Genomic DNA, 16,423 nt, shown 5'->3' with positions numbered 1-16,423 from the left:
AATTGCAAAACCAATAATATGACAACTGCAAATGTTTGTTTTTTAAGAACGAAAGGGGGAGGGGGATAAAAGACACCTGTCACACTACTTCAATAAATGGATTGTTCACACTTTCTGAGAGTCTGTGTGTACCTGGGTGTTGAGCAATGGATAGAAGTGCCAAATTAAGACATCTCGCTTGACCACAGTTGGGTATCAGTCTACCTGTGGTTCACCCCTTGTCAGCTCATCGCTCTGCCTGTTGCTTCCCAGACCATCACATGGCAGCTCCTCCACACCCGTCAGGTCTCAAGTCTGCTGTCCCTGCCTCAGGGGACCTTGCTCAAACCAAAGCAGTTTCCCTGGTCACAGGTCTCTCCTTCCACTTACCCCGTTTCCTTTAAAACTCTTTATGTTGTTGTTGAGAATAAACGAAAAACCCTCACTGCCATTGAGTTGATCCTAACAGGGTGAAACTGCCTCTGAGGCTGTAAATCTTAGCATTCTCTTGAAAGAGTAGCTGGTGGTCTCAAACTGCTGACCTTGACGTTAGCAATCCAACATGTAACTCACTACACCATTGTGAGAACATACACACCCAAACATGCAGCAATTCAACAGCTTCTGCATGTGCCGTTTAGTGATATTGATTAGGTGTGTGTGTGTGTGTGTGTGTGCAACCATTCTCACGCCCCTTTTCCAAGCTGACCCTCCCCCGTGGTTCCTACCTAATAGAGCTGTTGTCAATGTAATCCCTCACTGTCCTTGAGTCAATGCCAATTCATAGCAGCCTCATCCACAGGGTACAATTGCCTTCTGTGAGTTTCCGAGACTGTAACTGTTTGTGGAAGTAGAAAGGCCCAACTTTCTCCTGAGGAGCCTGCTGCCTGGTGATTTCGAACTGCTGATCTTGCAGATTGCTGCCCAATGTGTAACCACTGTACCAACAGGGCTCATAGAGATATTGATCTCTATTTTTTTGTGAGATCTTTATTTTTATGTACTACTTTGAATTACTTTCTAGTGTCTTTTTGCCTTCCCTGTACAAAACTCCCATGAGTACTTTTTGTAAAGCCAGTTAAGTGAGTGTGAACTGTCTCGGCCTCTGTTTATCTGTTTTAATTTCACTTCATTCCTGTTGGATTGTTTCATTGGGTATAGCAAATTTTGGTTGAGGTTTTTTTTTTCTTTCAGTGCCCTGTTTATTAAAAAATTATTGTTTTAGGTGAAAATTTACATAGCAAATTGGTTTCCCCAACTCAAATTGTTTTGTGGCATTGTTTCCAATCCTCATATGTGTCAGTGCTCCCTCTGTTTCCTCCGTGGGGTCCTTCCTTCCCTTTGCCTTGTTCGCCTGTTCTCCTCATCGTTGGTTTTAGATAAGTGTTTCCCTGTTAGTCATGTAGAAGTGATTCTTTGAGCAGCACATTCCTCACAGGGTTTGCTTTAAAGTCCCATTTATTACTTGACTGGAAAGTGAGCACGGGATTGTCTACAGTTTCAAGTTAGGCTTTTTCCAGGACGATAGTCTTGTGGATTCCTCCAGTTTCTCACTCTCTCTGGCTTTGAATGTTGTTCTACCAATACCCCCCCCATCTATCCCCCACCAGCTTATGCTAATTAGCACCTTCTACCTTGGTCTTGGTCAGAGTGGTTGGTAGTGGAGCCAGATACCATCTAATTCTTCTGATCTCAGGTTAGAGGAAGTTATAGTTCAGGTGGGCCATTAGTCTTCTGTTCTATTTGTTTCCTGGAGTTTTCATTGTTCTTAATTCTTCTATGCTCCAGGCAGAAAGAGACCACCAGTAGTTGCTTCTTGAATGACCTACCACCATTTTAAGACCCTTGATAATTTAAGACCTCAGCCATTACTCACTAGATGAGGATGTAGAACATTATCTTTATGAGCTGTTTGGCTAGTTCCCCTAAATGCGCCACAGGCTAAAGTCCTGTGCCTTCATGTCCCTTGGCTCAGCCCTGAAGTCTAAGGATTTTCAGCACTTTACACATATCATTCTATTGACTGGTCTCCAATGTTTATGAGGAAAAAATCAACATCTAATATTATTGGAGCTTCTTTGGATATGACTGATTCTCATTACTTTCAAGATTATCTTTTTATCTTTTGAAAGTTTAACTGTGATGTGTTTAGGTGTCAATCTCCTTGAGTTTATCCTGTGTGTAGTTCTTTGAGCTTCATGAATTTGTAGTCGTGTCCTTTGTTAGACTGGAGACATTTTCTGTCATTAAGTCTTAAAAGAGAAAGTCTTTAAAAGACTTCTGAAATTCCCATGGTGCATACATTAGGTCTCTGATTGTCCCAGAAGTCTATTAAACTGTGCTTCTTGAGCCTCCATTCTTGTTGCTCTTTAGCATCTCTAATTTTAATGGTCTTATTATCTAACTTACAGTTTCTTCTGCCTGAAGTAAATCTATTGGTAAGCCTTTTTATTGTGATTCTCATCTTAATTATAGTCACTTTCAGTTATGATTCCTTTTTTTAGAGCTTCATTTTCTTGGTTTTTAAAACATTTCTTTCAGCTGTTTACCTATGGTTTCCCTTAGTTCTTTGTGTTGAATATTATAGTATATTCATTCAGCTTAAACATTTGGTATCCCTAGATGCACTTCACTTCCATTGCCATATTCATTTGGATGGACCACTGCTTCTCTGATCTTTGTGTGTTTTGTGATTTTGTTGTTGGAATTTTTGAGGGTGGTAACTGAATTTTCTCCAGTAATTAGTGCTTTCATCTGAATTACTTTCAGAGTTTTCTGCAAAACTCTTTGGTGGCCAGAACAATTGGTCTTTTTTGTCTTAGCCAAGGAGTTTTGTCCTACTTATTTTGAGGCCTAAGCCGTGGGTCATACTGGGAAATGGGTAGAGTGTTGACTGTCAGAGCAGCTGTCTAGCAATTTGCAGTAGTCTTCAACCAACAATGTCTGGGTTGGGGAGGTGTTCACAACCTCCAAATGGGCCCTGGGGAAGTTCTGCCTTGTTGATTTTTAGGGTAGAAACTTGGGATCCTGTCTCCTTGTAGGGGAAGAGGCTTTGGTGGTTAAGGATCCAACAACTCACTGCCATCAAGTCAATGCTGACTCATAGAGACCCCCTGGGATTTCCAAGATTGTAACTGTTTATGGGAGTAGGAAGCCCAGTCTTTCTCCCGAGGAGCTGCTGGTGGTTTTCAACTGCCGGCCATGTGGACTGTAACTGAACTTTTAACCAAGGAAGCAGACTCCTTTACTGGGGCCGGCTGCTATGGGAGTTCACAGAAGCTGGTGGCCTGGGGGCAGGGGTGGTGGGAGAGGTGATTGACATATGTAACTGATTTTTGCTGCATTGATATGTTAGTCTGGGCAATTTAGAGAAACAAACCCACAGAAACTCATGTGTAAGAGAGAGTTTTCTATAAAGGTTAAGTGCACATCAAGAAAACATCCCAACCCAGTGCTGCCCAAGCCCACAAGTCCAACATTAACCCATATGTCCGTCACCAATCCACAGAGTCTTCCTCCATCTCACAAATCACACACAATGATGCCGACTGCAGGAGGAAAGCCAAATCAGTGAATGTGTAAGTATCTCAGTGCTGGCAGGGGTCTCCATGCGGCTGCTCCAGCACCCAGGGCTGCATTGGGGTAGGTCCATGTGGCTTCTCCTCAGGGATGTCTTACAGGAAGTGAGCCTTGCCAGCTGAAGCAGGGAACTGGCTAAGGCAGCTGCACCGTGGTCCAACCATCAGAAAGCAAGAGACCCGAGAACTAGAAAGGCGAGCCTCACCGAGCCATTTATCTGTGCCCTTCAATTAACCCCACATGAGTTTATCGCCCAGGTTGGCACAATAAACTTTAACTGTTTCCATTGATTTTCGCTGGTCCGCAGTTTCCCTCTGCTTTCTTCTCACCAATTCAGGGCCTGGAATAGCTGAGCACCATTTCCTTGTATTTGTGGGGGAGGGACAGAATGATGGTCTGTTTATGCCTCCCTCTTCCCAGAATTCCTCATAAACTTCTGGTTTTATATCCAGGACTTTCCTTCTGGAAAAGTCCACCTGTCTGTGGCTATTTACATTCTGGAAGCCCAATGTGTTTATTGTGGGTGAGGAATCTCAATATTTACTGTGAAACGTCTCGTGGCTTCTGACTGCCTCCACTGAAGTTGGTATGTTTTGGGGATGCTCTGTTTTTCTTCTCCCAGAGAGTAAAACTTTGATTTATGCTAGAGCTGGAAAAGACCAATCACAAGGATGTAAGGGTGGTGATGGAATCTGGGGCTGAGCTGCTTAAGACTTCCACTATTCTGTTTTAGCCCCATTTTTTCTTCTTTGAGGTTTTGAATCCCTGAGCTTCAGTAGACATTCTGTGAGTTTTCCCTCAAAGGTTTTCTCTACTGCTACATAAGCCTCATCTTTCTCTTGAGAGGTTGCTGGTGGGTTTGAACCACTAACCTTGAACCATTAACCTTGTGGTTATCAGTGCAATACCCAGTTCACCACCAGGGGCAATTCTAATCCAATAGGTCTAGAGTTGGGGTAGAGAGCCTCACCCACACCTGTTAGGTGAGGTAGGTTCAGAATCTGCACTTAAATTTAAGATTCCCAGAGAATTATTTTTCACAGCACAAGTTGAGAAGCATGATAATGAAACTTCCCTCAACTTCCATAATTTAAAAACAGAACAAACACAAATAGAACATTGGGATCCAGTTGATTTTGACTCATAGTGACTCTGTTTCATGTTAGAACCGCACTCCATGGGTTGGCAATGGTTAATGTTTAGACAGTGAGTTTGGTTTTGAAGTGTGATATTGCTAGGGTTCCCCCTCCACCCCCCCAGCTACCTCTGAGTATCATTGACCCTTCAAGCTTTTAATCATTTATATTACCAGGGGCTCCTCCACTGTAATTAGAATAAGTTAACTCTAATGAATTTTAATCTGGAATTTTAAAATCCTGGTACATGTCCTTACTAAATTACTTTCCACATTGTAGCGGTTGTTGTAAGATAACAAAGAGGACTATAACTTCTCATAAAAATGTGCTCTTCTCCCTTCACAAACGGTTTCTAGACATCCGTGTGTAGCTCTGAACCAAAATTATCCTTGTCATTGACCACAGAGACGTCATCTTGGTTGTGTTGAGGCCTTTTTAGCTGCTGTGTCTTTGAGGGTGGTGGTGGTTATTTGAGGTGCCGTCGAGTTGCTCCCAACTCATAGGGACCCATGTACAGGAGAACGAAACCCGCATGGGTTTGTGTGACCCTCACAATTCTTGCTGGGGTGGCGTTCCCCCTTGCAGCCACTGTGTCTGTCTTACTGAGGGGTTTCCTCCTGTGAACCGCCTCTCTGCTTTACTAAGCGTGATGCTGTCTCCAGGAAGTGATTCCTCCCCCCAGCGTGTACAAAACACACGAGATAAAGTCTCTCCATCTTCATTTCTTTTTTTTTAAAACATTTTATTAGGGCCTCATACAACTCTTATCACAGTCCATACATATACATACATCAGTTGTATAAAGCACATCTGTACATTCTTTTCCCTAATCATTTTCTTTTTTTTCCTTTTCTTTTTTTTACATTTTATTAGGGGCTCATACAACTCGTATCACACTCCATATCCATCATCATTTCTAAGGTGCATTCTGGCTGTACTACCAAGATAGATTTCTCTTTCCCCCCTGGAAACAGTCGATTTTCTTTGCCAGCATCAACATTCAATGAAGCAATTTTTTTCTGTGCTTCCCTGTTCATTTTCTAGGTTTCCCGTGCATATGTGGTCATTGAAAAGGTGTACCTTTACCCTCAAAGTGACATCTCCGTGTTTACCACCTTTGCAGCAGATACGCCCAATGCCATATGCCATTTGCTTTCTTGAATGCTGCGTCCATGAGCACTGATTATGGATCCAAGTAAAATAAAATCCTCAGTAACTTCAGGCTTTTCTCTATATACCATGATGTTGTCTATTGGTCTAGTTGTGAGGCTTTTGGTCTACTTTGTATTAAATTTTTTGATCTTCATTAGCAAGTGCTTCAAGTCTTCTTTGCTTCCAGCCAGGTTGTGTCATCTGCATATCAAAAATTGTTAATAAATCTTCCTCCAATCTTGATGCCTCATTCTTCATGTTGTCCAGCATCTCAGATTATTTGCTCAGATTACAGATTGAATAAGTATGGTGAAATGATACAACACCCCCCCACGCACACACCTTTCCTGATTTTGAACCGGAAAGCAATCCCCTGTTCTCTTTGCACAACTGCCTCTTGTTCTGTGTACAAGTTCTGCAAGGGCCCAAATAAGTACCAGGAATTCCCATTCTTCCCAATGTTATCCAGAGTGTATTAAGTTCCACACAAAGTAAATGTCCTTGCACAGTGAAAAATACTAAGAAACGTCTTTTATGACATTCTCTGCTGTTAGTCAAGATTCATCTGGTATCAGCATTGAGATCTCTTGTTCCATATCCTCTTTTGAATCTGGCTTCAATTTCTAGCCACAGCTGATTTTGAATTATTTTTAGCAGAATTGTATTTGCGGAGGATTTGAATGATATGTTTGGCAAGATCTGCATTGTGTTAGCTCACCTTTCTTTGGCATGGGCACAAGTATGGATTTCTTCCAGTCAGTTTGCCAGATAGCTGTCCTCAAAATTTCTTGGTGTAGACGAGTGAGTGCTTCCAGCGTGCATTAGTTTGTGGAGGCATCTCGATGTTCCTTCTGCTCCTTGTTTTTCTCCAGTGTCTTCCGGCAGCTTCGACCTCTTCCTTCAGTGCGACCTGTTCTTGATCATACACTGCTTCTTGCAATGGTTGGATGCGAACCAGTTGATTTTGGTGCAGTGGCTGTGCTTTCTGCCCACATTTTTGATGCTTCCTGTGTGGTTTAATAGTTTGCTCATAGACTCACTCAAGATTGAAATCCTGGGCTTGACTGTTTTCTGCAGTATTCTCAGCTTGAGACATGCTCAGTGTATTCCTCCCTTTGACTTTCCAGCTTCCAGGTCTTTTCATATTTCATTATAATGCTTTGCTTTTTCTTGAGCTGCCCTTTGAACTATTTTGTTCAATTCTTTTATGTCCTCATCCCCCCCACCCCCCAGTTGCTTTAGCTTTTCTACATTCAAGAGTGTTTCAGAGTCTCTCCTGAGACCTGAGACTGTGGTGGGTTTTTGTAAATGAAACAGATTGAGTTTTTTTTTACGTGGTTTTGAGCAGCCAATTCCCTTAAAGGGACAGGAACGATTGATTACGAATGCGACCAGCCATCCAGTGACTACTAAGTGCCCACTAATTGATTGTGGGCTGACTGAATCACAGATGAATCATATACAATCTCTGCCTTCAAGATACTTACAAACTGAGAAAAATAAATTGGGTATTTATCATTCTGGAGTGATCAGGGCTAGCAAGGAAGAAGGTACAGAGAAGCGTATCTAACCGGGCTTCGCTGGCAAGGGGAAGACCCTGAGTCTTTTAGAGACCTGACTGAAGTGTGGGCAGCAGCTTCACCTAGAGCTTTTTAAAACACAGCTGTCTTTGTCCTTGCCTTAGAATTGCTGGTCCCCAGGTGTTGGGTGGACCCAAGAAGGTACACTCCTAACATGTTCCTATAGGGCAGTGGTTCTCAACCTTCCTTATGCCGTGACCCTTTAATACAGTTCCTCATGTTGTGGTGAACCCCCCCCCCCATACATAACATTATTTTCATGGCTACTTCATCACTGTAATTTTTCTACTGTTAGGAATCGGCGACCCCTGGGAAAGAGTGGTTCAACCCTCAAAGGGGTCACGACCCACAGGTTGAGAACCGGTGCTGTAGGCCATGCTGCTGATGGGCATTGCAGGCTGTGCTGAAAAGAGAGCGCTGGGGGGTTAAGACCCTTGTACTAAGGTGTAGGGGTTTTACTGTGACGACACAAGAAAAGAGGTGAGTCTGAGACAGGATCAGGGAGAAGAGCCCAGGAGGTAAGTTGGATGAAGGACATATTGCACTTGAAATGACAGAAAGACACCTGGCGCACCCCTCCCCCACCCAGTAGCTAGTTTTATTAGTGAGACCAGAATGAAGTCTGATAAGTAATCTAGCACCTCTCCTCCCGCCTCTTTCATCTGATCTCCTGAATTGTTTGCATCGGGCGTTGTGTTTGTCAGGAAAACAGGTTGATGTAACCTCTGAGGGCCTGGAGAACATGATACTTTTCAAGGTGCTTTCTCAAAAACAAGTCTCCTACCTTTTAGTTTGGGGGTGAGGGGTGGGACAATTGGAGCACTAGGCTCCTAGCTCTAGCAAATGGTTAATCACTGAAGCCTCTGTGTGAGAGGCCAGTCAAATTAGAACTGAGTAAGCTTGAAAGGAAACATCACTTGACTGGTCTGCAAGGCCATATGACGAACAGCTGAGACGAATTAGCTGGATTTATGGACTGCGGCTTTATTTGCAGATGCCTGGGTGGGAAGTTGGTAGAGTTGAGCCGCTCTTGAAGAGTCTTTTGAAAAATTGATATACTTAGGCGATTCTGACTTTAACATTTCTCTTGGTAGTAGACAAAGACTAACCTGGAAGAGGACATGTGATTGGAAGTTGTCTCTTTGCTGAAGTGCTGGGAACTCAAATCTCCGAAGTTTCTGAGAAACAATTACACACCTTAATCAAGGTATAGTGTTTACATTTATTTTATTTTTCTCGTAGAGATTTGGAACTCTGCCTTGGCAGTTCTCAGGTACTTAAACTGTAGAATTTAACATGAAACACCATTACGTGTATTGACTTTTTAAAACACAAAGACTCTGAGACATCTGCTCACTTTCTGAGTTTGAGAAGCATCTGTTCAGTGAACGTACTGGTTGCTTTCCTCCTTTAACACCATTTACAAAAATAGGGCTTCCTTCTGGAATAATATGTTGAATAAGATAACACAGTAAGGAATTAATTACTCTGGGAGTCTTTCTCATTCTTAAATATTTATATTTATTGGGGCTTCATTTATTTTTGGATCATTTATTGAGGGCTCTTGTAATTCTTATTACAATCCATACATGAATTATATCAGGCGTATTTGTACATATGTTGCCATCATTCTTTTCTAGACAATTACTTTCTATTGAGCCCTTGGTATCAACTCCTCTTTTTCCCCTACCGCCACCCTTGTGATCTCTTGATGGATTATAAATTATTATTATTTTCATATCTCACACTGACCACTGTCTCTCTTCCCCCATGGTTTCCATTGTTCTTCCCCCTGGAGGAGTGTGTATGTGGTTGTATGTCCATCATTATGATCGGTTCCCGCTTCCTCCCATCCCCTCTACCCATCTAGTATTTCTATTCCCATCCCTGCTCCTGGGTTGAGTGTGCCTCTTATTTACACCTGTGTACATGCTCTGGTCTAGTCTGAAGTGAAACACATGACTGCGGTCCTGGTAGTGGAGTGGGGTGGGGTGAGGAAACCTCAAGGAACAGAGGAATATTGTGTTTCATCGGTGCTTTACTGTGCCCTTGTTGACTCATCTCTTCCTTGTGACCCCTCTGTGGGGGATGTTCCATTCTCTACAGATGGGCTTTGGGTCTCTGCTCCGACCCTCCTCGGTCTCAACATATGGTTTTGTTTGTTTGTTAAGGGTCTTCTGATGCCTGTTACCTGGTCCTGATGGCACCTCATGATCGCACAGGCTGGAGTGCTTCTTCCATGTGGACTTGTTGTTTCTCTGCTGGATGGCCGCTTGTTTCACATCAAGGGGCTTTATTTTTGACATTGCTAATCGCTTGAATGGTGGAAAACCTTATGGAAGTAAATATTGCAGTGCAATGAATATTTTTACATGAGTTAAAATTGTCTTCCAGTTATTTTTTTTTAGGTTTGATAAGGCTATTGTGGTTATGCAAAGGTCTGTGTACTTTAGAGATGTACATAGTGACTTACGCAAGCATGAAATATCTCAGTGATGAGTGTGATGATAGGGTTCCTTGTACAATGATGGGAACTTTGGGTATGTTGAAAATATTTCATACCGCAAGTGCATGCAATACATATTTGTTCAGGCAATTGTCTGGACTGCGGGTGTTGAGTGTGTGAAAATGCGTAAGACTTGATCCAGTGCCCACTGCCCCATTGTTTAGTCAGATGTGTGCATGTGTTTACTTTTCTCTCCCACTGATTTTTGGCCAGTGTTTTGGTTGGGTGTCCTTGAAAACACAATCAAGATCCTAGCACATGGGCAGACTCATACCCTTTGAGAGGCACTGGAGGGGCTCCCTCATTTCTGAACACCCCCAAGTTTATGCCCAGAGAGCAGAAAGTTCATCTAGTCCAACCTCCTCATGTTTCAGATGAGGAAAGGCCACTTAAAAGTGCCATAGTCATTGTGTGATGAGGGCCAGGGCCAAGGCAGCCTGTGGGCCTCCTGGATTGCACTCTAGGCTGCTGACCAGTAAATGCATCGCGTTGGTTTCTGTGCTTAGAGTTCATGCTTTTTACCAAGTAGTGGACCCAGAGCCTCATGATCAGAAATCACTATGGAAAGAGCCTTGATATTTTGTTTTGTTTTAAACTGACGTTTTCTGAAGAGTTTCTCCAATGACCAGTACCCTTCCTTAGCCCCAAAAGTTTTGGCGAGGGGTGCTCAGTCATGAGGGCATTGTATCCACAGCATGTATTTAATACATCCCAAAGGTGTTTACTCCCATCGTAATAGCTTTGACTGTCTCCCACTGCTCTGATTGTCCTTGACTCATGCAGGCATAGTTTCCAGTGATCATGCGGCCATGAAGCTACAGGTAACATTTTCTATTGTCTTGTTACTGCTGCTGTCCGAGGTAGTGACTGTGAGCTCTTGCCAGAGCTGTGGCACAAAGGGAGCGCTAATGAACCATGCCCACCAGCATGACACCATGGCAACCATCGCCTGCACATCTTAGCAGGTCCTGGGGCCCAGGGCTCCCTCAGGTGCTCTGCCAGCTCTCTCGCTGCATGTCCAAAGAGGAAATGGTCACCACTTCCCTTTCTTTCTTTCTTCCCTTCCTCCTCATTTAGACAGGAGTCAGGGTTAAAGTTGTCCGTCCCTTTGCATTCCCTCCTCCCTCCCGCTGAAGTTGGTTGGTTGAGAGCCAGAGTTCAGGGTACAGCCTACGTGACAGCGGAGGGGTCATGCGAAGCCCATTAAAAAGAAAAGCGGATTACTGAAGGCGTCATTATTATGTGTGCTGCCACTGCTTGAGGGTGCTTTCCTGCTCCCCCTGGGCTCCTGGTTTCAGCTGCCTGACTGCCAGTCAGCCCTCTCCACTGAGCTGAGCGCCCTTGGCGGGCTGCTTCAATGGAGAGGGTGAAGTTTGAATGATGGGTCAGATGTTGGGGTTGCTGTACAGCTGGAGGCCCAGAGCTTGGCTTAAGCATGGACATAATCAAACTTACAAGAGCTGTGAGAAAAACAATTTTTTTTGTTTTCCTTATCATCCCAGTTTCATATATTTTCAGTCTTTTCTTTCATGTCATCTTAGCAGGAGACCCCCAAGCCAATCTGTAGGCAATGGGACATCCCCTCACAGAAGGGTCACAAGGACGGGACGAGTCAACCAGGGTGCAGCACAGCACCGATGAAACACACAATATTCCTCTGGTCCCTTGAGGCTTTCTCACTGCCCACTATCATGACCCCAGTCCTGCTTTTCACAGCAGCTTGACCGGAGCATGTACACAGGTACAGATGAGAGCTCATGATACATGGAATCCAGATCAGATTAACCCCCTCAGGAACAGAAATGGCTAGTAGCAATACCAGGAGGGTAGGGGAAAGGTGCGGACAGGAGGGGAGGAGGGGGGAATTAATAGTAATGATTGACGCATAAACTCCCCCTCCAGGGGGATGAATAACAAAAACTGTGGGGGAAGGGAGACAGTGGTAGTATAAGATATGAAAACAATAATAATTTATAATTTATCAAGGGGTCACAAGGGTGTCAGGGTGGGGAAGGGAGGGGAAAAAAGAGGAGCTGATACCAAGGGCTCAAATAGAAAGTAACTGTTTAGAAAATAATGATGGCAGCATATGTACAAATATGCTTATTACACATTGGGTGCTCACCTCACTGATACGATCATTGAAGACAAATGGTTGCATAAGCAAATGTGGGGGAAAAAGCTGATGGTGCCTGGCTGTCAAAAGATGTAGTGTCTGGGGGCTTGAAGGTAAACAAGTGGCATCTAGCTCAGAAGAAACAAAGCTCACATGGAAGAAGCACACCGGCCTATGCAATCACCACAAGGTGTTGAAGGGATCAGGTATCAGGCATCATCAGAACAAAAAATCATATAGTGAAAGGGGGAGAGTACAGATTGGAGACCCAAAGCCCATCTGTAGGCCACTGGACATCTCCTTACAGAAGAGTCTTAGGGAGGAGACAACTAGTCAGGGTGCGATGTAACAACGATGAAATATACAACTTTCCTTTAGTTCCTAAATGCTTCCCCCCCACCCCCCCACTATCATGATCCCAATTCTGCCTTACAAATCTGGCTAGACCAGAGGATGTACATTGGTACAGGTAGGAATTGAAAACACAGGGAATCCAGGGTGGATCCTTCAGGACCAGTGTTGTGAATGGCAATACTGGGTGGAGGGAGAATGGGTTTAAAAGGGGGAACCGATTACAAGGATCTACATGTGACCTCCTCCCTGGGGGACGGACAGCAGAAAAGTGGGTGAAGGGAGGCATGGGACAGGACAAGATATGACAAATTAATAATTTATAAATTATCAAGGGTTCATGAAGGAGGGAGGTGCGGGGACGGAGGGGAAAAATGAGGACCTGATGCCAGGGGCTTAAGTGGAGAGCAAATGTTTTGAGAATGATGGGGGCAATGAATGTACAAATGTGCTTTACACAATTGATGTGTGTATGGATTGTGATAAGAGTTGTATGAGCCCCTAATAAAACAAGTAAAAAAAAGAACTGTAAGAACCCTCAATAAAATGATCTTTTAATAAAAAATAAACAAACAAAAAAAACCCAATTCATATATGGGTTGTTATAAAAGCTGTAAGAGCCCCCAATAATTATAAAGAAATATTTCACAATTTAGAATTACGTGCTTTAATTATGTTCAATTTTTAACAATGAAAATACATCCTGCATATAAAATATTTACATTACAATTCATAACTAGCAAAATTACAGTTTTGAAGTAGCAATGAAAATAATGTGATGGTTGGGGGTCACCACAACGTGAGGAACTGTATTAAAAGGTCAAGGCATTAGGAAGGTTCGAGAACCACTGCTTTAAATGGACAGCCTTCTCCTGCTTCCTCAGGCTGTGTGCAGATTGATCCATCTTGCCCTGAACCTGGTCCAACATGGGAGACACACACACACAAAAGACAAGATAGTGGTCTGAGTGTCTGATGGTGTGTTATAGGTGCTGGCAAGTCTGTTCTCACTCTTACTCACTCTATGTAACTTAGAATGAAATACTTCCTGGTCCTGTGCTTACCTCACAATTGTTGCTGGAGCTCACTAGTGTAGTCACTTTAGTCCATCTCCCTGTGGATCTTACTATATTTTGCTGACTATACCAAAATAGGTTTAGTATTTTGCTTAGTAGCCTTCTCTAGTATCTAGTTCTTTCTGAAAATATGTCTAAAGCACACAAGATAAAGTCTCTCCATTCTCTCTCTTTTTTCTTGGCAAGTCCAGTGTCCTTTATTGGTTCTAAACAAGGACTCCTGCATTCTTACACTGATTTTGAACCTTGGTGGTGTGATATGTTGGACTAAATCCACAATGGGAGGAGGTGTTTGGGCGCGCCATAAAAATGGGGTATAGCTAGTTTTACTAGTCTTGTTAAGGACAAATTCAGAGTCACAGACTTCATGCTGCAGGACTTTCTCTTCTTGGACTGTTGGGGGATTAATGATGAACAGTGATGAGGTTCCACCAGCAGCCACACTAGGTCTTTACAAAAGATATTCCAGCTGTTTGCCTAGAGGAAATTCTGGTTTATCTCTGCATCACTGGTATTTCCAATAGTACTTAGACAACTTCTCTGTGGTCTCGCTGTCAATCAATTTTTCAGCTATGTCTTTCTTTACCTGTATCACCTCAGCTCCCAGGCTCACCAGGGTCAGGGCCCACTTGTCCGGGAGATCTTGGGGAGAGCTGGTAAAGGCCCACAATTTCTCCTTGCTCTACACTGTGAGTCTTCACGTAGGTCCCCACCCTAGCCTCTTTGACAAGCCGGCCAGTTTTGGGATCAGTCAAGGACATCTCACCAGATAAGCATGCTTAGGTTTGACTTTCAGGCCAATGGTCTTTGGAAGATCAGCCATTGAGGTTCGACTCATCCTGATATTGGGTCTCTGTTGCTTCCAGGCTTTCTGAGGAGATGTACAGGATCTGATCTGATTTGAAATTCCTTAAATCTCTCCACAGGAGAGGGTTCAAAGACCTGGGTCTGCAGAGGTTGGTTGTACTGGAACTCCCAAGGCTGCCAGATCCACTTACGGTAGGAAAAGGAGTTTCAAGGTCTACCAGCCGCAGGGTTTCACTGCAGCCTTTGTAGACAAACCCCATGATGGCAGACTTGACAAACGTTCTTGAGATGAGCTGACCAAAGGAGAGCTTCTCCGCCTTCCCCAAGCCAACCAGCTGTCAAGCTTCTCTTGAGACCAGGTCTGAAATAGGTCCATCCTCCTGAAACATCAAAACCGACACCCAGCATCCTTTTCAAGTTCCACAGCCAGCTTATTAGCCCAGAAATCCTTCTTGCCAACAACCAGGAACTCTGCTTCTTCCAGGCAGACCACAGTGCTGTCCTTCCTGAAGAACTCAGAAGGGCCGTTTCCTGTTCCAGTAAAGGAAGTTCTTCTGATCCTCTGAAATGTTGACGGTGGTCTTGTCTATATTATGCTTAGTTTGTAGTTTTATCGTTGTGCTGCTAGTAGCTTCTTCCTGCTGTCTCGTTTCGTTTGTGTTCCTCGTCGTTTCTGTGGTTTCCCAGTCTGGGAAGCACAGGAGGCAGGGAAGCATCTCCAGACTCTCCGTCAAGGGGCATTCTGGCCGGACTTCAAGGCAGATTTGTTCATTCACCTGGCGGCCCGTGGTATATTCAGCATTCTTGGCCAACACCGTAATCCAAAGGCATCCGTTTTTCAGTCTTCCTTAGTCACCGTCCAGCAGCTCTTCCTCTTTATCTGTTGGGAAGGAGAAGGGAAGGAAACTTGTGACATGAGCACCCCTCAGGGGGCCGCATTTTCATCATCGTTAAACTGATACTCTTGGTCTTTTCTACGCTAGGTTTTGTGATGTTCATGGTCTAAGTCTATTTCAGACAACCAGTTTATTTCAGGTACCGGTTAGTATATTTGGGGTGCCTTTGTTATTTTAAAAGCTTTAGTTCACACCCAGCGCTCAGCTCAATTTTCAGACAAGCACAGCCTCGTCTCACTGGTGAGAAATGCACGTTTTAGAGTGCTCAACCATTTGAGTGCATTTACCTGTGGGAACGTTTAGCAAGGCAAAGGAAGGAGAAATGGAAGCAGGAAACACAGGAGGAAGGGAGAGAAGTGATGTGACATGGATGGGATTGCAACCAATGAGATGAGACAAAGTATGTCAATTGCTGGATGTCAAAATGATCATCTGCTCTGTAAACCATCACCCAATTCACCATTAAAAGGTTTGTGTTTTCAAAACTTCAGTTTATATAATAAAAAAGAAAAAGTGTCATTATGGACCAGGACCCCTAAAGTGTGCTATCTGGCCTATGTACAACTTGTGGTACAGATGAAAACAAAATAAAACAAAAAACAGTAAAAGCAAACTTGAGGCCTGTACCTACTATTCTTACTTGAGTAGTCTAGAGACTCTTCTAATCAGAAGAAACTGGAAAAGAAACGAAGTTAAGCTAATTTTGAGAAAAGAACAAAGTGACTAGCTGACATCGTTTAGTTTAAGCCAATTCCTTTCTTCTGAAAACCCATGGGCATTAGGTCTTGGCGTGTCATTTCAGAAGATCAGTTGTAAAAGAGGGAATTATTTCAGGGAGCGTTTGCAAGGCAGAAAAGGCATCTGAAGGAAGATGGTGTATGGCTGGTCAGAGAGTGTTTTCATGAACACGTAGTCAGATGGATGGTGTGTGATAAAGTGCCAAGTCTGAGTTTCAGATTGGGGAGATGCCTCGGAGAAGGCTTCCAAGAGGAGAGGATGCAGGGGAGGCAAAGGGGGGATACCCATCTGACTTCGCCGACTTTTCCCTTTACGTCGTCCTCCCAAATAAAGTACCTTACACTAAAGGGATGACCCTTGCCAATGAAGTTTCCTCAGAACTGCCCAATATAGGACTGCCCATCATGTCCCCCGTGACTTGGGTTGGCTGCTCAGACCTTGCCTTGGTTCCCAGGTTCATGCTGAGCCAACGGGGTGGGGGGTGGGGGGTAGGAGATGGGATTGTTT

General features: G+C 43.8%; 1 protein-coding gene across 1 annotated transcript in view; it reads left to right on the top strand.

The window, feature by feature from the left end:
- Positions 1-16,423, top strand: part of RAB27A (RAB27A, member RAS oncogene family) — a 73,177-nt gene that overhangs the window by 14,874 nt on the left and 41,880 nt on the right. The window contains exon 2 of the mRNA XM_075531522.1: positions 8,521-8,633. The gene's annotated coding sequence lies outside the window, so the exon portion shown is untranslated. The remainder of the gene's footprint in view (positions 1-8,520; positions 8,634-16,423) is intronic.

Source organism: Tenrec ecaudatus, chromosome 14 (genome assembly GCF_050624435.1).
Source record: "Tenrec ecaudatus isolate mTenEca1 chromosome 14, mTenEca1.hap1, whole genome shotgun sequence".
In the NCBI taxonomy this organism is placed as follows: Eukaryota; Metazoa; Chordata; class Mammalia; order Afrosoricida; family Tenrecidae; genus Tenrec; species Tenrec ecaudatus.
This window is presented reverse-complemented; position numbering and strand designations above follow the sequence as displayed.